The following is a 23,434-nucleotide window of genomic DNA, read 5'->3' as shown; positions in this document are numbered from 1 at the left end:
CCAGGGAGTGAAAACCAAAAACCAAAACGTTACGACTCTTAGCGGTGGATCACTTGGGATGTGCACCGATGAAGAACGCAGCTAGCTGCGAGAATTAATGTGAATTGCAGGACACATTGATTATCTACACACTTTAAACGCACTTGCGGGCCAGGATTCCTACCGGGGCTATGCCTGTGGGAGCATCGCTTGCCAATCAAACGCATCCCGGGGTGTCTTGCGCGGCTGGGGTTTCCTCGAAGGGCTGTTCCTAGGGCCCTGCGTCCACAGAAGTGTAGACGACGGTGTCTGTGCTCCCCTTGAGAGAAGGGAGAGGCCCCGAAGCAATGGTTTTCTCTCTCAGGAGCTTCCTCGCGCCGCACGCGGCCAACGGGAAAAGAGAGTTGTGGTCGTGGGGCCCATTGTAGTGACAGTGTCCCCTTCCCCACTCCGGCTTTGCCTGGGTTGTGGCTTGAGCCAAGGCCAAGTCATGGGTGGGGTCGCGCCATGGGGACACATGCCCTGGTGGTGCCACTCGGGACTCCACAGTGTTCTCCCCAGCCAAGCGCTCCACAACCTGGGCTGTGGCTGCGCCGTGTCATGTGTTGACAGGCCCATTGGGTGTGTGAGTGTGTCTGGGGTGGGTTTGTGTTCTTTGTGGGGCTACGGCGTCATCTTGGCCCATGCATCCACCTGCCCCACCCGGAGACCACCACCAAACTCACACCCCCTCTGCTGGCAAAAGGCCACCCCTTCTCCTGCCAGCTTGAGCTCCTGTCCGTGAGACCCCCTCCTCGCCTCGCCCAGTCCTCAGGGTAAGGCAAGGCAGAGAGGCAGAGGCGGGACATATCGTGCATGGTGTCCCCCATGCGTGCAGGTAAGGGTTCCTCTCACCAGTCTCTTCTGGGGAAGCTGCTCTCCCCATGGAGTGTGTGTGCGTGCGCCCCTTCCTAGACATGACCTCAGATCAGACCTGGCGACACGATGAATTTAAGCATACTAGCAGAGGAAAAAAAACTAACCAGGATTCCCTCAGTAACAGTGAGTGAACAGGGAAGAGCACAGTGCAGAATCCCCGCCCAGCTGTGGGGTGCGGGAAATGTGGCATACAGAAGGGCCACTCCCCAGACTATTGTATCAATGTCATTTCTAAGGAGTTTTTTTTTTTTTTTAAACCAGGTCAGAAGGTCAAATCTTCAAAGTGCATGCAAGCTGCTCCTCCCCGGAGGTCCAGACTGTATGTTCAATAGCATCTCCAGGAAGGCCTGTGGGGATGGTGCCTCCACATTCTGGAAGGTGTTCTGGACTCTGCCGAACAGGATGACGTATTTTGCCTCCAGCCAGATGAACACGAAGTGGTTCTCATTGAACAGGATGGAGACTCCAGGGCGGCGACTGGCGAAGACGAAGATAGGTAAGTTAACAGTAATAGTTTCCACGCTATAGAAACACATGCTGCAGGTTGGAGTGGGGGAAATGTGGCACATAGAAGGCCCACTCCCCTGCGCTGCTGTATCAATGACATTTCTAAGGAGGTTTTTTTTTTTTTTTTTTTTTTTTTTTTAAATTAAATCTTTATTGTTCAGATTATTACATTTGTTCCTCTTTTTTCCCCCCATAACTCCCCTCCTTCCAGCTCCCACCCCACCCTCCACCCTCACTCCCCACCCACTGTGTTCATCCATAGGTGCATGATTTTTGTCCAGTCACTTCCCGCATCTCCCACACCCCTTTTTCCCCCAAGAATAGTCAGTCTATTCCCTTTCTATGTCCCTGATTCTATTATAATCACCAGTTCATTCTGTACATCAGGTTATTTATTCACTTGATTCTTAGATTCATTTGTTGATAGATGCATGTTTGTTGTTCATAATTTGTATCTTTACCTTTTTCTTCTTCTTCCTCTTCTTAAAGGATACCTTTCAGCATTTCATATAATACTGGTTTGGCGGTGATGAACTCCTTTAGCTTTTCCTTATCTGTGAAGCTCTTTATCTGACCTTCAATTCTGAATGATAGCTTTGCTGGATAAAGTAATCTTGGTTGTAGGTTCTTGGTATTCAGCACTTTGAAAATTTCTTGCCATTCCCTTCTGGCCTGCAAAGTTTCTGTTGAGAAATCAGCTGACAGTCGTATGGGTATTCCCTTGTAGGTAATTGAGCCTCTTTCTCTTGCTGCTTTTAAGATTTTCTCTTTGTCTTTTGCTCTTGGCATTTTAATGATGATGTGTCTTGGTGTGGTCCTCTTTGGATTCCTTTTGTTTGGGGTTCTCTGCGCTTCTTGGACCTGTAAGTCCATTTCTTTCACCAGGTGGGGGAAGTTTTCTGCCATTATTTCTTGAAATAGGTTTTCAATATCTTGCTGTCTCTCATCTTCTGGCACTCCAATGACTCTGATATTAGACCGCTTAAAGCTGTCCCAGAGGCTCCTTACACTATCTTCACACTTTCGGATTCTTTTTTCATTTTGCTTTTCCAATTGGGTGTTTTTTGTCGAATCTTTGGTTTGATTATTGTACTCCTCTGGTCTGCTATTGGGTATAATATTCTTTATTTCAGTCCGTGTATGCTTACTTTCTAATTTCTTTATCGTAGCATCGAGGGTCTCATTAGTTTTCGTGAGGTTCTGCACAAATTTATGGCAAGCCCTCAAAATTGCGATTCTTAGCTCCATATCCTCCATTTCTGTCATGTTTTTTTGTCTCCGCATCTTTTATGCTTTCTTGGTGCACCCCCTTGTGGTCTCTGTGCGCAGTCTTGTTCTAGCCAAGCCTTAATTGTTGTAGTTAACACTAGGGGGATTTGACCCTCAGGCCGACTGGCTATAGGAATCAGCTGTGCGGAAAACGTCTGTCTTCTGGGGAGGCGCTAATCCAGCCTTTGCCTGAGGCGATCGGCAAATGGCTGTGCGCAGGCTTTGGGCGGGGCGGGATCAACAGGGCGGGCGGAGGGAGCAGTTATGGCCACGCTCAGTCCCGTTCCCAGAGGCTCTGCTTCTCAGAACCCCGGCAGCCGCTGCAAACCTCGGAGAGAAAGCTGCCCTCAGGTTCCAACTGATGCCGGGTAATCCCGCTTCTCCCGTTTGAGTCTGGGTCCCTAGAGACTCGCCCGGATCTGGAGCCCAGAGTCTGAGACTCACTCCCGACAGAAAACGACAACCGCGCCCTCAGCCACCAGCCCGCTTTCGCGCGCACCTCGGTACCTTTGTATTTTCCACACTGCGCCGCCTCTGAGCCTCGATTTGCTGTTCTCTTTCCTTCTAGTTGTAGAGTCTCTCTTCAGCCAGCCTTCCTGTGGTTCTGGGTGATGTCCGTTCAGTCTTTTAGTTGTATTTTTGAAATGGTTGTTTGCGGCAGCGGTCTCCGGTGTTTACCTACGCCGCCATCTTGGTTGACTCCGGTTTTTTTTTTTTTTTTTAACTGATTTCTTGAGCCCACGCCCTCACACAGAACAGATGGAACAGGCTACTCCTCTGAAGCTGCAGCCCTGGACTCCCTGACACAGGGCTGGGCAGGGCCCTGCCAGCCATGGCCCTGGCTCTTCTCAGTCCCGTGTTCTTGCTGCTGCTGCTGCTGCTGCTGCTGCTGCTGCTCCCAGATCATCTGCTCATCAATCAATTGGACCATGCTGGAGAGCTCGTTGAAGTTGTGGACGATCTCACTATCTGGCAGGTGGATTCGGTGCATGAGGTGGATCTCTACCTTAGTGTTCATGCACTGTCCCGTGATGGGGGTGACCGTGGCATACTTCCTGCTCTTTTGGCTCCAGTAACTTGGCAGCCGCCATTTTGTTTCTTAAATATTATTGATTGATTTTTTAATAGAGTGGAAGGGAGAGGGATAGAAAATTAGAAACCTCAAAGATAGAGAAACCTCAATCAGCTGCCTCGAGCACCCCTCCTACTGGGGATGTGCCCACAACCAAGGTATATGCCCTTGACCGGAATCGAACCTGGGACCCTTTAGTCCGCAGGATGGTGCTCTGTCCACTGAGCCAAACCAGTTAGGGCGGCAGCCGCCATTTTGAAATGGCAAAGGTCAATCCCTCTCTTTTATACTCTCCCCGCCACCACAAATCCGGCATGTTAACTTCCCCATTTGGATAGCACAAAATGCAAGTACAAAACATTGTACCAGTACACTTTTTACTATACAGAGGTGGATCAATACCTTTGTGTTTTTGGTGTGTGTGTGTGTGTGTGTGTGTGTGTGTGTTTTTAAATATATCTTTATTGATTTCAGAGAAGAAGGGAGAAGGAGAGAGTGATAGAACATCCACGATGAGAGAGAATCACCGGTCAGCTGCATCCTGCAGTCCCAAACTGGGGATCTAGCCCGCAACCCAGGCATGTGCCCTTGACCCAAATCGAACCCGGGAGGCTTCGTGGTCCACAGGCTAACACTCTAAGCACTGAGCAAAACCAGTTAGGGCCATTTTGCTGTTGTTGTTTAAAAAGAGAGGGGAAGGGAGAGGGAGACGGAGAAGGAGAAAATTGATTTTCCACTTGTTTATTCATGTGTCCCTTACTTTTTTTTTTTTTTTAATATACAACACTAGGAATGACGGAATTTATGGACTCTACCCTGGGACCTTGGGCTGTGCCCTGAGGGCATTGGGAAAAGGAAAGTGACTTGTTACCATGGCTTTCACGAGTCCAAAGAAATGTGATCCTAGAGGCATAGAAAGACAATAGGCTCAGATACCAGTAAGTTCAAAGATGATCTCTCTGAGGAAAGACACCCGGCCCAGGGCGTGACAACCCACTCACTATACCCTGCTTTCTACTTTAAAAAGACTTTTTAATTTCACAACATCCTGGTTGATCACTTTAGTTGTCTGAGTTTGAAAGGCCAGGCCTGGCTTTCCGGGAGTGGGTCAGGTTAGCATGCGGAACCTTTTTATCCACAAAACAAAGCTTCTTATGAATTTACACCTTCCATTTTATCCTTTGCATTACATTCTGTTTTATTAACCGATGTCTCCTCAAACACATTCAATTCCAAAAACAAAAAAAGAGAAAAATAGAAAATGAATCCGCCTGTGTTGTCCCTGGAGTTCTCGCATCATTTAGGCTTTCAGAGGCAATGATGTTAAAATGACTCTGATGTAACAATGGCTATGGCATCAAAATGCCTATGACATTACAATGGCTGCGACGTTATCGTGGCTATGACGATGCAATTCCTGTGGCACTGTTCAATGGCAATGAAATTAAAGTGGGTATGACGTCACAATGGCTAGGACGTCACAATGGCAATGACAATACAGTGGGAATGACTTTACTATGTCTATTGCATGGTAGTGCCTAAGATATTACATTGGCTGTGACATTATCGTGGCCAGGACGTCACGGTTGCTGTAACGTCATGATGGCAATGACATCGCAATTGCTATGAAGTCACAAATGGCATGACTTCACAATGACTATGACATCACAAGGGCTATGATGTTACGGTGGCTATGATGTCACAATGGCAATGAGGACACAATGGCTATAACGGTACAATGTCTGTGATGTTATTGTGACTATGACTTTACAAAGGCTATGACATTATTGTGGTTATGACGTCATAGTAGCTATGACGTTACCACGGCTCTGATGTTTTCATGGCCATGATGACGATGGCTATGATGACAATGAGTATGCCGACCCAATGGCTAGGATATTACAAATGCGATGACTTTACAATGTATATGATATTACAAAGGTGACGCCGTTTCAATGGCGATGACATTAATGTGGCTATGAGGTTTCAATGGCTATGACGTCACAATGCCTATGACATAACAATGGCTATGACGTCACAATGGCTCTTACGGGACAGTGGAAATGACAATACTATCTCTATGACATTGTACGGCCTATCACGTTACGATAGCCGTGACATTATAGTGGCTATGCCATCACAATGTCTCTGACATCATGATGGTTATGAAGTCAACAGCGATGACATAACAATGTCAATGAAACTACAGTGGCTTTGACCTTACGGTAGATATGATGTTATAGTCGCTGTGATGTCACAATGGCTATGACATCACAGTTTCTATGACATCACAGTGGCTATGACATTCCAATGGCCGTGAGATCACAGTGGCTATCTAGCTACAATGGCTATGCCATCAGCGTGGCCATGACTTTATAGTGACTCTGACGTTGCAATGGCTCAGACATCACAACGGCTATGACATCAAAATGGCTATGGCGTTAAATTTGCAATGACTTATATATGTCTGTGTCATTAAGGTGCCCGTGACGTCACAATGGCTGGGACATGACCGTGGCTATGACGATGCAATTCCTGTGGCATTGTAGTAGCTGTGACTTTTCAATGGCTATGAAATTAAAGTGGGTATGACGTCACAATGGCGCCGTCATCACTATGGCTATGACTTGATAATGGCCGTGACATCACAATTGCTACGAAGTCACACTTGATATGGCTTCACGTTTATGTGATGTCACAACAGCCATGATGTTAAAATTGCTATGTCACAACTGCTACAATGTCACAATTCCTATGGCGTTGCAATGGCTGTGATATTATCATGACTATGACGTTATAAAAGCTATGACATTATAGTGGGTAGGACGTCCCAGTGGCTACGAAGTTACTTTGGCTCTGATGTTATGATGGCTACGACGTGACGATGGCTATATTGAAAATGGCTACGCCGACACAATGGCTACGATATTACAAATATTATTACTTTCCGATGTCTGTGACCTTACACATGCTACGCCGTCTCAATGGCTGTGACGGGATAGTGGCTATGAGGTTACAATGGCTCTGATATCACAATGGGTCTGAAGGCACAATGGATATGGCACTAGAGTGGCCAGGCCATTACTATGGATCCGAGGTTTCATTGCCTATGACACTACAGTAGCTATGATATTGCAAGAGCCATGACTTTCCAGTAGATATGATGTGCTAGTGGCTATGACATCACAAATGGTATGAAGTCACAATTGACAGGCCTTCACAATGCCTATGATATCACAAGGGCTCCGATGTTCCAATTGCTGTGACATCACAATGGCTAGGACGTCACAATGGCTATGACAACACAGTGGGAATGACTTTACTATGTCTATTGCATGGTAGTGCCAAAGATATTACATTGGCTGTGACATTATCGTGGCCAGGACGTCACGGTTGCTGTAACGTGATGATGGCAATGACATCGCAATTGCTATGAAGTCACAAATGGCATGACTTCACAATGACTATGACATCACAAGGGCTATGATGTTACGGTGGCTATGATGTCACAATGGCAATGAGGACACAATGGCTATAACGGTACAATGTCTGTGATGTTATTGTGACTATGACTTTACAAAGGCTATGACATTATTGTGGTTATGACGTCATAGTAGCGATGACGTTACCACGGCTCTGATGTTTACATGGCCATGATGACGATGGCTATGATGACAATGAGTATGCCGACCCAATGGCTGGGATATTACAAATGCGATGACTTTACAATGTATATGACATTACAAAGGTGACGCCGTTTCAATGGCGATGACATTAATGTGGCTATGAGGTTTCATTGGCTATGACGTCACAATGCCTATGACATAACAATGGCTATGACGTCACAATGGCTCTTACGGGACAGTGGAAATGACTATACTATCTCTATGACATTGTGGGGCCTATCACGTTACGATGGCCGTGACATTATAGTGGCTATGCCATCACAATGTCTCTGACTTCATGATGGTTATGAAGTCAACGGCGATGACATAACAATGTCTATGAAACTACAGTGGCTTTGACCTTACGGTAGATATGATGTTATAGTCGCTGCGATGTCACAATGGCTATGACATCACAGTTTCTATGACATCATAGTGGCTATGACATTCCAATGGCCGTGAGATCACAGTGGCTATCTAGCTACAATGGCTATGCCATCAGCGTGGCCATGACTTTATAGTAACTCTGACGTTGCAATGGCTCAGACATCACAATGGCTATGATATCAAAATGGCTATGGCATCAAAATGGCTATGGCGTTAAATTTGCAATGACTTATATATGTCTGTGTCATTAAGGTGCCCGTGACGTCACAATGGCTGGGACATGACCGTGGCTATGACGATGCAATTCCTGTGGCATTGTAGTAGCTGTGACTTTTCAATGGCTATGAAATTAAAGTGGGTATGACGTCACAATGGCGCCGCCATCACTATGGCTATGACTTGATAATGGCCGTGACATCACAATTGCTACGAAGTCACACTTGATATGGCTTCACGTTTATGTGATGTCACAACAGCCATGATGTTAAAATTGCTATGTCACAACTGCTACAACGTCTCAATTCCTATGGCGTTGCAATGGCTGTGATAGTATCATGACTATGACGTTATAAAAGCTATGACATTATAGTGGGTAGGACGTCCCAGTGGCTACGAATTTACTTTGGCTCTGATGTTATGATGGCTACGACGTGACGATGGCTATATTGAAAATGGCTACGCCGACACAATGGCTACGATATTACAAATATTATTACTTTCCGATGTCTGTGACCTTACAAATGCTACGCCGTCTCAATGGCTGTGACGGGATAGTGGCTATGAGGTTACAATGGCTCTGATATCACAATGGGTCTGAAGGCACAATGGATATGGCACTAGAGTGGCTAAGCCATTACTATGGATCCGAGGTTTCATTGCCTATGACACTACAGTAGCTATGATATTGCAAGAGCCATGACTTTCCAGTAGATATGATGTGCTAGTGGCTATGACATCACAAATGGTATGAAGTGACAACTGACAGGCCTTCACAATGCCTATGATATCACAAGGGCTCCGATGTTCCAATTGCTGTGACATCACAATGGCTAGGACGTCACAATGGCTATGACAACACAGTGGGAATGACTTTACTATGTCTATTGCATGGTAGTGCCAAAGATATTACATTGGCTGTGACATTATAGTGGCCAGGACGTCACGGTTGCTGTAACGTGATGATGGCAATGACATCGCAATCGCTATGAAGTCACAAATGGCATGACTTCACAATGACTATGACATCACAAGGGCTATGATGTTACGGTGGCTATGATGTCACAATGGCAATGAGGACACAATGGCTATAACGGTACAATGTCTGTGATGTTATTGTGACTATGACTTTACAAAGGCTATGACATTATTGTGGTTATGACGTCATAGTAGCGATGACGTTACCACGGCTCTGATGTTTACATGGCCATGATGACGATGGCTATGATGACAATGAGTATGCCGACCCAATGGCTGGGATATTACAAATGCGATGACTTTACAATGTATATGACATTACAAAGGTGACGCCGTTTCAATGGCGATGACATTAATGTGGCTATGAGGTTTCATTGGCTATGACGTCACAATGCCTATGACATAACAATGGCTATGACGTCACAATGGCTCTTACGGGACAGTGGAAATGACTATACTATCTCTATGGCATTGTGGGGCCTATCACATTACGATGGCCGTGACATTATAGTGGCTATGCCATCACAATGTCTCTGACTTCATGATGGTTATGAAGTCAACGGCGATGACATAACAATGTCTATGAAACTACAGTGGCTTTGACCTTACGGTAGATATGATGTTATAGTCGCTGTGATGTCACAATGGCTATGACATCACAGTTTCTATGACATCACAGTGGCTATGACATTCCAATGGCCGTGAGATCACAGTGGCTATCTAGCTACAATGGCTATGCCATCAGCGTGGCCATGACTTTATAGTGACTCTGACGTTGCAATGGCTCAGACATCACAACGGCTATGACATCAAAATGGCTATGGCGTTAAATTTGCAATGACTTATATATGTCTGTGTCATTAAGGTGCCCGTGACGTCACAATGGCTGGGACATGACCGTGGCTATGACGATGCAATTCCTGTGGCATTGTAGTAGCTGTGACTTTTCAATGGCTATGAAATTAAAGTGGGTATGACGTCACAATGGCGCCGCCATCACTATGGCTATGACTTGATAATGGCCGTGAAATCACAATTGCTACGAAGTCACACTTGATATGGCTTCACGTTTATGTGATGTCACAACAGCCATGATGTTAAAATTGCTATGTCACAACTGCTACAACGTCTCAATTCCTATGGCGTTGCAATGGCTGTGATAGTATCATGACTATGACGTTATAAAAGCTATGACATTATAGTGGGTAGGACGTCCCAGTGGCTACGAAGTTACTTTGGCTCTGATGTTATGATGGCTACGACGTGACGATGGCTATATTGAAAATGGCTACGCCGACACAATGGCTACGATATTACAAATATTATTACTTTCCGATGTCTGTGACCTTACACATGCTACGCCGTCTCAATGGCTGTGACGGGATAGTGGCTATGAGGTTACAATGGCTCTGATATCACAATGGGTCTGAAGGCACAATGGATATGGCACTAGAGTGGCCAGGCCATTACTATGGATCCGAGGTTTCATTGCCTATGACACTACAGTAGCTATGATATTGCAAGAGCCATGACTTTCCAGTAGATATGATGTGCTAGTGGCTATGACATCACAAATGGTATGAAGTCACAATTGACAGGCCTTCACAATGCCTATGATATCACAAGGGCTCCGATGTTCCAATTGCTGTGACATCACAATGGCTAGGACGTCACAATGGCTATGACAACACAGTGGGAATGACTTTACTATGTCTATTGCATGGTAGTGCCAAAGATATTACATTGGCTGTGACATTATCGTGGCCAGGACGTCACGGTTGCTGTAACGTGATGATGGCAATGACATCGCAATTGCTATGAAGTCACAAATGGCATGACTTCACAATGACTATGACATCACAAGGGCTATGATGTTACGGTGGCTATGATGTCACAATGGCAATGAGGACACAATGGCTATAACGGTACAATGTCTGTGATGTTATTGTGACTATGACTTTACAAAGGCTATGACATTATTGTGGTTATGACGTCATAGTAGCTATGACGTTACCACAGGTCTGATGTTTTCATGGCCATGATGACGATGGCTATGATGACAATGAGTATGCCGACCCAATGGCTAGGATATTACAAATGCGATGACTTTACAATGTATATGATATTACAAAGGTGACGCCGTTTCAATGGCGATGACATTAATGTGGCTATGAGGTTTCAATGGCTATGACGTCAGAATGCCTATGACATAACAATGGCTATGACGTCACAATGGCTCTTACGGGACAGTGGAAATGACTATACTATCTCTATGACATTGTGGGGCCTATCACGTTACGATGGCCGTGACATTATAGTGGCTATGCCATCACAATGTCTCTGACTTCATGATGGTTATGAAGTCAACGGCGATGACATAACAATGTCTATGAAACTACAGTGGCTTTGACCTTACGGTAGATATGATGTTATAGTCGCTGCGATGTCACAATGGCTATGACATCACAGTTTCTATGACATCATAGTGGCTATGACATTCCAATGGCCGTGAGATCACAGTGGTTATCTAGCTACAATGGCTATGCCATCAGCGTGGCCATGACTTTATAGTAACTCTGACGTTGCAATGGCTCAGACATCACAATGGCTATGATATCAAAATGGCTATGGCATCAAAATGGCTATGGCGTTAAATTTGCAATGACTTATATATGTCTGTGTCATTACGGTGCCCGTGACGTCACAATGGCTGGGACATGACCGTGGCTATGACGATGCAATTCCTGTGGCATTGTAGTAGCTGTGACTTTTCAATGGCTATGAAATTAAAGTGGGTATGACGTCACAATGGCGCCGCCATCACTATGGCTATGACTTGATAATGGCCGTGACATCACAATTGCTACGAAGTCACACTTGATATGGCTTCACGTTTATGTGATGTCACAACAGCCATGATGTTAAAATTGCTATGTCACAACTGCTACAACGTCTCAATTCCTATGGCGTTGCAATGGCTGTGATAGTATCATGACTATGACGTTATAAAAGCTATGACATTATAGTGGGTAGGACGTCCCAGTGGCTACGAATTTACTTTGGCTCTGATGTTATGATGGCTACGACGTGACGATGGCTATATTGAAAATGGCTACGCCGACACAATGGCTACGATATTACAAATATTATTACTTTCCGATGTCTGTGACCTTACAAATGCTACGCCGTCTCAATGGCTGTGACGGGATAGTGGCTATGAGGTTACAATGGCTCTGATATCACAATGGGTCTGAAGGCACAATGGATATGGCACTAGAGTGGCTAAGCCATTACTATGGATCCGAGGTTTCATTGCCTATGACACTACAGTAGCTATGATATTGCAAGAGCCATGACTTTCCAGTAGATATGATGTGCTAGTGGCTATGACATCACAAATGGTATGAAGTCACAATTGACAGGCCTTCACAATGCCTATGATATCACAAGGGCTCCGATGTTCCAATTGCTGTGACGTCACAATGGCTAGGACGTCACAATGGCTATGACAATACAGTGGGAATGACTTTACTATGTCTATTGCATGGTAGTGCCTAAGATATTACATTGGCTGTGACATTATCGTGGCCAGGACGTCACGGTTGCTGTACCGTCATGATGGCAATGACATCGCAATCGCTATGAAGTCACAAATGGCATGACTTCACAATGACTATGACATCACAAGGGCTATGATGTTACGGTGGCTATGATGTCACAATGGCAATGAGGACACAATGGCTATAACGGTACAATGTCTGTGATGTTATTGTGACTATGACTTACAAAGGCTATGACATTATTGTGGTTATGACGTCATAGTAGCTATGACGTTACCACGGCTCTGATGTTATCATGGCCATGATGACGATGGCTATGATGACAATGAGTATGCCGACACAATGGCTAGGATATTACAAATGCGATGACTTTACAATGTATATGATATTACAAAGGTGACGCCGTTTCAATGGCGATGACATTAATGTGGCTATGAGGTTTCAATGGCTATGACGTCACAATGCCTATGACGTAACTGGCTATGACGTCACAATGGCTCTTACGGGACAGTGGAAATGACTATACTATCTCTATGACATTGTGGGGCCTATCACGTTACGATGGCCGTGACATTATAGTGGCTATGCCATCACAATGTCTCTGACTTCATGATGGTTATGAAGTCAACGGCGATGACATAACAATGTCTATGAAACTACAGTGGCTTTGACCTTACGGTAGATATGATGTTATAGTCGCTGCGATGTCACAATGGCTATGACATCACAGTTTCTATGACATCATAGTGGCTATGACATTCCAATGGCCGTGAGATCACAGTGGCTATCTAGCTACAATGGCTATGCCATCAGCGTGGCCATGACTTTATAGTAACTCTGACGTTGCAATGGCTCAGACATCACAATGGCTATGATATCAAAATGGCTATGGCATCAAAATGGCTATGGCGTTAAATTTGCAATGACTTATATATGTCTGTGTCATTAAGGTGCCCGTGACGTCACAATGGCTGGGACATGACCGTGGCTATGACGATGCAATTCCTGTGGCATTGTAGTAGCTGTGACTTTTCAATGGCTATGAAATTAAAGTGGGTATGACGTCACAATGGCGCCGCCATCACTATGGCTATGACTTGATAATGGCCGTGACATCACAATTGCTACGAAGTCACACTTGATATGGCTTCACGTTTATGTGATGTCACAACAGCCATGATGTTAAAATTGCTATGTCACAACTGCTACAACGTCTCAATTCCTATGGCGTTGCAATGGCTGTGATAGTATCATGACTATGACGTTATAAAAGCTATGACATTATAGTGGGTAGGACGTCCCAGTGGCTACGAATTTACTTTGGCTCTGATGTTATGATGGCTACGACGTGACGATGGCTATATTGAAAATGGCTACGCCGACACAATGGCTACGATATTACAAATATTATTACTTTCCGATGTCTGTGACCTTACAAATGCTACGCCGTCTCAATGGCTGTGACGGGATAGTGGCTATGAGGTTACAATGGCTCTGATATCACAATGGGTCTGAAGGCACAATGGATATGGCACTAGAGTGGCTAAGCCATTACTATGGATCCGAGGTTTCATTGCCTATGACACTACAGTAGCTATGATATTGCAAGAGCCATGACTTTCCAGTAGATATGATGTGCTAGTGGCTATGACATCACAAATGGTATGAAGTGACAACTGACAGGCCTTCACAATGCCTATGATATCACAAGGGCTCCGATGTTCCAATTGCTGTGACATCACAATGGCTAGGACGTCACAATGGCTATGACAACACAGTGGGAATGACTTTACTATGTCTATTGCATGGTAGTGCCAAAGATATTACATTGGCTGTGACATTATAGTGGCCAGGACGTCACGGTTGCTGTAACGTGATGATGGCAATGACATCGCAATCGCTATGAAGTCACAAATGGCATGACTTCACAATGACTATGACATCACAAGGGCTATGATGTTACGGTGGCTATGATGTCACAATGGCAATGAGGACACAATGGCTATAACGGTACAATGTCTGTGATGTTATTGTGACTATGACTTTACAAAGGCTATGACATTATTGTGGTTATGACGTCATAGTAGCGATGACGTTACCACGGCTCTGATGTTTACATGGCCATGATGACGATGGCTATGATGACAATGAGTATGCCGACCCAATGGCTGGGATATTACAAATGCGATGACTTTACAATGTATATGACATTACAAAGGTGACGCCGTTTCAATGGCGATGACATTAATGTGGCTATGAGGTTTCATTGGCTATGACGTCACAATGCCTATGACATAACAATGGCTATGACGTCACAATGGCTCTTACGGGACAGTGGAAATGACTATACTATCTCTATGGCATTGTGGGGCCTATCACATTACGATGGCCGTGACATTATAGTGGCTATGCCATCACAATGTCTCTGACTTCATGATGGTTATGAAGTCAACGGCGATGACATAACAATGTCTATGAAACTACAGTGGCTTTGACCTTACGGTAGATATGATGTTATAGTCGCTGTGATGTCACAATGGCTATGACATCACAGTTTCTATGACATCACAGTGGCTATGACATTCCAATGGCCGTGAGATCACAGTGGCTATCTAGCTACAATGGCTATGCCATCAGCGTGGCCATGACTTTATAGTGACTCTGACGTTGCAATGGCTCAGACATCACAACGGCTATGACATCAAAATGGCTATGGCGTTAAATTTGCAATGACTTATATATGTCTGTGTCATTAAGGTGCCCGTGACGTCACAATGGCTGGGACATGACCGTGGCTATGACGATGCAATTCCTGTGGCATTGTAGTAGCTGTGACTTTTCAATGGCTATGAAATTAAAGTGGGTATGACGTCACAATGGCGCCGCCATCACTATGGCTATGACTTGATAATGGCCGTGAAATCACAATTGCTACGAAGTCACACTTGATATGGCTTCACGTTTATGTGATGTCACAACAGCCATGATGTTAAAATTGCTATGTCACAACTGCTACAACGTCTCAATTCCTATGGCGTTGCAATGGCTGTGATAGTATCATGACTATGACGTTATAAAAGCTATGACATTATAGTGGGTAGGACGTCCCAGTGGCTACGAAGTTACTTTGGCTCTGATGTTATGATGGCTACGACGTGACGATGGCTATATTGAAAATGGCTACGCCGACACAATGGCTACGATATTACAAATATTATTACTTTCCGATGTCTGTGACCTTACACATGCTACGCCGTCTCAATGGCTGTGACGGGATAGTGGCTATGAGGTTACAATGGCTCTGATATCACAATGGGTCTGAAGGCACAATGGATATGGCACTAGAGTGGCCAGGCCATTACTATGGATCCGAGGTTTCATTGCCTATGACACTACAGTAGCTATGATATTGCAAGAGCCATGACTTTCCAGTAGATATGATGTGCTAGTGGCTATGACATCACAAATGGTATGAAGTCACAATTGACAGGCCTTCACAATGCCTATGATATCACAAGGGCTCCGATGTTCCAATTGCTGTGACATCACAATGGCTAGGACGTCACAATGGCTATGACAACACAGTGGGAATGACTTTACTATGTCTATTGCATGGTAGTGCCAAAGATATTACATTGGCTGTGACATTATCGTGGCCAGGACGTCACGGTTGCTGTAACGTGATGATGGCAATGACATCGCAATTGCTATGAAGTCACAAATGGCATGACTTCACAATGACTATGACATCACAAGGGCTATGATGTTACGGTGGCTATGATGTCACAATGGCAATGAGGACACAATGGCTATAACGGTACAATGTCTGTGATGTTATTGTGACTATGACTTTACAAAGGCTATGACATTATTGTGGTTATGACGTCATAGTAGCTATGACGTTACCACAGGTCTGATGTTTTCATGGCCATGATGACGATGGCTATGATGACAATGAGTATGCCGACCCAATGGCTAGGATATTACAAATGCGATGACTTTACAATGTATATGATATTACAAAGGTGACGCCGTTTCAATGGCGATGACATTAATGTGGCTATGAGGTTTCAATGGCTATGACGTCAGAATGCCTATGACATAACAATGGCTATGACGTCACAATGGCTCTTACGGGACAGTGGAAATGACTATACTATCTCTATGACATTGTGGGGCCTATCACGTTACGATGGCCGTGACATTATAGTGGCTATGCCATCACAATGTCTCTGACTTCATGATGGTTATGAAGTCAACGGCGATGACATAACAATGTCTATGAAACTACAGTGGCTTTGACCTTACGGTAGATATGATGTTATAGTCGCTGCGATGTCACAATGGCTATGACATCACAGTTTCTATGACATCATAGTGGCTATGACATTCCAATGGCCGTGAGATCACAGTGGTTATCTAGCTACAATGGCTATGCCATCAGCGTGGCCATGACTTTATAGTAACTCTGACGTTGCAATGGCTCAGACATCACAATGGCTATGATATCAAAATGGCTATGGCATCAAAATGGCTATGGCGTTAAATTTGCAATGACTTATATATGTCTGTGTCATTACGGTGCCCGTGACGTCACAATGGCTGGGACATGACCGTGGCTATGACGATGCAATTCCTGTGGCATTGTAGTAGCTGTGACTTTTCAATGGCTATGAAATTAAAGTGGGTATGACGTCACAATGGCGCCGCCATCACTATGGCTATGACTTGATAATGGCCGTGACATCACAATTGCTACGAAGTCACACTTGATATGGCTTCACGTTTATGTGATGTCACAACAGCCATGATGTTAAAATTGCTATGTCACAACTGCTACAACGTCTCAATTCCTATGGCGTTGCAATGGCTGTGATAGTATCATGACTATGACGTTATAAAAGCTATGACATTATAGTGGGTAGGACGTCCCAGTGGCTACGAATTTACTTTGGCTCTGATGTTATGATGGCTACGACGTGACGATGGCTATATTGAAAATGGCTACGCCGACACAATGGCTACGATATTACAAATATTATTACTTTCCGATGTCTGTGACCTTACAAATGCTACGCCGTCTCAATGGCTGTGACGGGATAGTGGCTATGAGGTTACAATGGCTCTGATATCACAATGGGTCTGAAGGCACAATGGATATGGCACTAGAGTGGCTAAGCCATTACTATGGATCCGAGGTTTCATTGCCTATGACACTACAGTAGCTATGATATTGCAAGAGCCATGACTTTCCAGTAGATATGATGTGCTAGTGGCTATGACATCACAAATGGTATGAAGTCACAATTGACAGGCCTTCACAATGCCTATGATATCACAAGGGCTCCGATGTTCCAATTGCTGTGACGTCACAATGGCTAGGACGTCACAATGGCTATGACAATACAGTGGGAATGACTTTACTATGTCTATTGCATGGTAGTGCCTAAGATATTACATTGGCTGTGACATTATCGTGGCCAGGACGTCACGGTTGCTGTACCGTCATGATGGCAATGACATCGCAATCGCTATGAAGTCACAAATGGCATGACTTCACAATGACTATGACATCACAAGGGCTATGATGTTACGGTGGCTATGATGTCACAATGGCAATGAGGACACAATGGCTATAACGGTACAATGTCTGTGATGTTATTGTGACTATGACTTACAAAGGCTATGACATTATTGTGGTTATGACGTCATAGTAGCTATGACGTTACCACGGCTCTGATGTTATCATGGCCATGATGACGATGGCTATGATGACAATGAGTATGCCGACACAATGGCTAGGATATTACAAATGCGATGACTTTACAATGTATATGATATTACAAAGGTGACGCCGTTTCAATGGCGATGACATTAATGTGGCTATGAGGTTTCAATGGCTATGACGTCACAATGCCTATGACGTAACTGGCTATGACGTCACAATGGCTCTTACGGGACAGTGGAAATGACTATACTATCTCTATGACATTGTGGGGCCTATCACGTTACGATGGCCGTGACATTATAGTGGCTATGCCATCACAATGTCTCTGACATCATGATGGTTATGAAGTCAACGGCGATGACATAACAATGTCTATGAAACTACAGTGGCGTTGACCTTACGGTAGATATGATGTTATAGTCGCTGTGATGTCACAATGGCTATGACATCACAGTTTCTATGACATCACAGTGGCTATGACATTCCAATGGCCGTGAGATCACAGTGGCTATCTAGCTACAATGGCTATGCCATCAGCGTGGTCATGACTTTATAGTAACTCTGACGTTGCAATGGCTCAGACATCACAACGGCTATGACATCAAAATGGCTATGGCGTTAAATTTGCAATGACTTATATATGTCTGTGTCATTACGGTGCCCGTGACGTCACAATGGCTGGGACATGACCGTGGCTATGACGATGCAATTCCTGTGGCATTGTAGTAGCTGTGACTTTTCAATGGCTATGAAATTAAAGTGGGTATGACGTCACAATGGCGCCGCCATCACTATGGCTATGACTTGATAATGGCCGTGACATCACAATTGCTACGAAGTCACACTTGATATGGCTTCACGTTTATGTGATGTCACAACAGCCATGATGTTAAAATTGCTATGTCACAACTGCTACAACGTCTCAATTCCTATGGCGTTGCAATGGCTGTGATAGTATCATGACTATGACGTTATAAAAGCTATGACATTATAGTGGGTAGGATGTCCCAGTGGCTGCGAATTTACTTTGGCTCTGATGTTATGATGGCTACGACGTGACGATGGCTATATTGAAAATGGCTACGCCGACACAATGGCTACGATATTACAAATATTATTACTTTCCGATGTCTGTGACCTTACAAATGCTACGCCGTCTCAATGGCTGCGACGGGATAGTGGCTATGAGGTTACAATGGCTCTGATATCACAATGGGTCTGAAGGCACAATGGATATGGCACTAGAGTGGCTAAGCCATTACTATGGATCCGAGGTTTCATTGCCTATGACACTACAGTAGCTATGATATTGCAAGAGCCATGACTTTCCAGTAGATATGATGTGCTAGTGGCTATGACATCACAAATGGTATGAAGTGACAACTGACAGGCCTTCACAATGCCTATGATATCACAAGGGCTCCGATGTTCCAATTGCTGTGACATCACAATGGCTAGGACGTCACAATGGCTATGACAACACAGTGGGAATGACTTTACTATGTCTATTGCATGGTAGTGCCTAAGATATTACATTGGCTGTGACATTATAGTGGCCAGGACGTCACGGTTGCTGTAACGTGATGATGGCAATGACATCGCAATTGCTATGAAGTCACAAATGGCATGACTTCACAATGACTATGACATCACAAGGGCTATGATGTTACGGTGGCTATGATGTCACAATGGCAATGAGGACACAATGGCTATAACGGTACAATGTCTGTGATGTTATTGTGACTATGACTTTACAAAGGCTATGACATTATTGTGGTTATGACGTCATAGTAGCGATGACGTTACCACGGCTCTGATGTTTACATGGCCATGATGACGATGGCTATGATGACAATGAGTATGCCGACCCAATGGCTGGGATATTACAAATGCGATGACTTTACAATGTATATGACATTACAAAGGTGACGCCGTTTCAATGGCGATGACATTAATGTGGCTATGAGGTTTCATTGGCTATGACGTCACAATGCCTATGACATAACAATGGCTATGACGTCACAATGGCTCTTACGGGACAGTGGAAATGACTATACTATCTCTATGGCATTGTGGGGCCTATCACATTACGATGGCCGTGATATTATAGTGGCTACGCCATCACAATGTGTCTGACATCATGATGGTTATGAAGTCAACGGCGATGACATAACAATGTCTATGAAACTACAGTGGCTTTGACCTTACGGTAGATATGATGTTATAGTCGCTGTGATGTCACAATGGCTATGACATCACAGTTTCTATGACATCACAGTGGCTATGACATTCCAATGGCCGTGAGATCACAGTGGCTATCTAGCTACAATGGCTATGCCATCAGCGTGGCCATGACTTTATAGTGACTCTGACGTTGCAATGGCTCTGACATCACAACGGCTATGACATCAAAATGGCTATGGCGTTAAATTTGCAATGACATATATGTCTGTGTCATTAAGGTGCCCGTGACGTCACAATGGCTGGGACATGACCGTGGCTATGACGATGCAATTCCTGTGGCATTGTAGTAGCTGTGACTTTTCAATGGCTATGAAATTAAAGTGGGTATGACGTCACAATGGCGCCGTCATCACTATGGCTATGACTTGATAATGGCCGTGACATCACAATTGCTACGAAGTCACACTTGATATGGCTTCACGTTTATGTGATGTCACAACAGCTATGATGTTAAAATTGCTATGTCACAACTGCTACAACGTCACAATTCCTATGGCGTTGCAATGGCTGTGATATTATCATGACTCTGACGTTTTAAAAGCTATGACATTATAGTGGGTAGGACGTCCCAGTGGCTACGAAGTTACTTTGGTTCTGATGTTATGATGGCTACGACGTGACGATGGCTATATTGAAAATGGCTACGCCGACACAATGGCTACGATATTACAAATATTATTACTTTCCGATGTCTGTGACCTTACACATGCTACGCCATCTTAATGGCTGTGACGGGATAGTGGCTATGAGGTTACAATGGCTCTGATATCACAATGGGTCTGAAGGCACAATGGATATGGCACTAGAGTGGCTAGGCCATTACTATGGATCCGAGGTTTCATTGCCTATGACACTACAGTAGCTAGGATATTGCAAGAGCCATGACTTTCCAGTAGATATGATGTGCTAGTGGCTATGACATCACAAATGGTATGAAGTCACAATTGACAGGCCTTCACAATGCCTATGATATCACAAGTGCTCCGATGTTCCAATTGCTGTGACGTCACAATGGCTAGGACGTCACAATGGCTATGACAATACAGTGGGAATGACTTTACTATGTCTATTGCATGGTAGTGCCTAAGATATTACATTGGCTGTGACATTATCGTGGCCAGGACGTCACGGTTGCTGTACCGTCATGATGGCAATGACATCGCAATCGCTATGAAGTCACAAATTGCATGACTTCACAATGACTATGACATCACAAGGGCTATGATGTTACGGTGGCTATGATGTCACAATGGCAATGAGGACACAATGGCTATAACGGTACAATGTCTGTGATGTTATTGTGACTATGACTTACAAAGGCTATGACATTATTGTGGTTATGACGTCATAGTAGCTATGACGTTACCACGGCTCTGATGTTATCATGGCCATGATGACGATGGCTATGATGACAATGAGTATGCCGACACAATGGCTAGGATATTACAAATGCGATGACTTTACAATGTATATGATATTACAAAGGTGACGCCGTTTCAATGGCGATGACATTAATGTGGCTATGAGGTTTCAATGGCTATGACGTCACAATGCCTATGACGTAACTGGCTATGACGTCACCATGGCTCTTACGGGACAGTGGAAATGACTATACTATCTCTATGGCATTGTGGGGCCTATCACATTACGATGGCCGTGACATTATAGTGGCTATGCCATCACAATGTGTCTGACATCATGATGGTTATGAAGTCAACGGCGATGACATAACAATGTCTATGAAACTACAGTGGCTTTGACCTTACGGTAGATATGATGTTATAGTCGCTGTGATGTCACAATGGCTATGACATCACAGTTTCTATGACAACATAGTGGCTATGACATTCCAATGGCCGTGAGATCACAGTGGCTATCTAGCTACAATGGCTATGCCATCAGCGTGGCCATGACTTTATAGTAACTCTGACGTTGCAATGGCTCAGACATCACAACGGCTATGACATCAAAATGGCTATGGCGTTAAATTTGCAATGACTTATATATGTCTGTGTCATTACGGTGCCCGTGACGTCACAATGGCTGGGATATGACCGTGGCTATGACGATGCAATTCCTGTGGCATTGTAGTAGTTGTGACTTTTCAATGGCTATGAAATTAAAGTGGGTATGACGTCACAATGGCGCCGTCATCACTATGGCTATGACTTGATAATGTCCGTGACATCACAATTGCTACGAAGTCACACTTGATATGGCTTCACGTTTATGTGATGTCACAACAGCCATGATGTTAAAATTGCTATGTCACAACTGCTACAACGTCTCAATTCCTATGGCGTTGCAATGGCTGTGATATTATCATGACTATGACGTTATAAAAGCTATGACATTATAGTGGGTAGGACGTCCCAGTGGCTACGAATTTACAATGGCTCTGATGTTATGATGGCTACGACGTGACGATGGCTATATTGAAAATGGCTACGCCGACACAATGGCTACGATATTACAAATATTATTACTTTCCGATGTCTGTGACCTTACAAATGCTACGCCGTCTCAATGGCTGTGACGGGATAGTGGCTATGAGGTTACAATGGCTCTGATATCACAATGGGTCTGAAGGCACAATGGATATGGCACTAGAGTGGCTAAGCCATTACTATGGATCCGAGGTTTCATTGCCTATGACACTACAGTAGCTATGATATTGCAAGAGCCATGACTTTCCAGTAGATATGATGTGCTAGTGGCTATGACATCACAAATGGTATGAAGTGACAACTGACAGGCCTTCACAATGCCTATGATATCACAAGGGCTCCGATGTTCCAATTGCTGTGACATCACAATGGCTAGGACGTCACAATGGCTATGACAACACAGTGGGAATGACTTTACTATGTCTATTGCATGGTAGTGCCTAAGATATTACATTGGCTGTGAC

At 44.4% G+C, this 23,434-nt stretch overlaps 1 pseudogene; it reads left to right on the top strand.

Annotated features, from left to right (window-relative positions):
- Positions 1-33: 33 nt before the first annotated feature.
- LOC139000710 (5.8S ribosomal RNA) lies at positions 34-188 on the top strand (annotated as a pseudogene).
- The last annotated feature ends 23,246 nt before the right edge of the window (positions 189-23,434 follow it).

Source organism: Myotis yumanensis, unplaced genomic scaffold, assembly GCF_028538775.1.
Source record: "Myotis yumanensis isolate MYYU_CA2020_CCGP unplaced genomic scaffold, mMyoYum1.0.hap1 SCAF_25, whole genome shotgun sequence".
Classification (NCBI taxonomy): domain Eukaryota; kingdom Metazoa; phylum Chordata; class Mammalia; order Chiroptera; family Vespertilionidae; genus Myotis; species Myotis yumanensis.
This window is presented reverse-complemented; position numbering and strand designations above follow the sequence as displayed.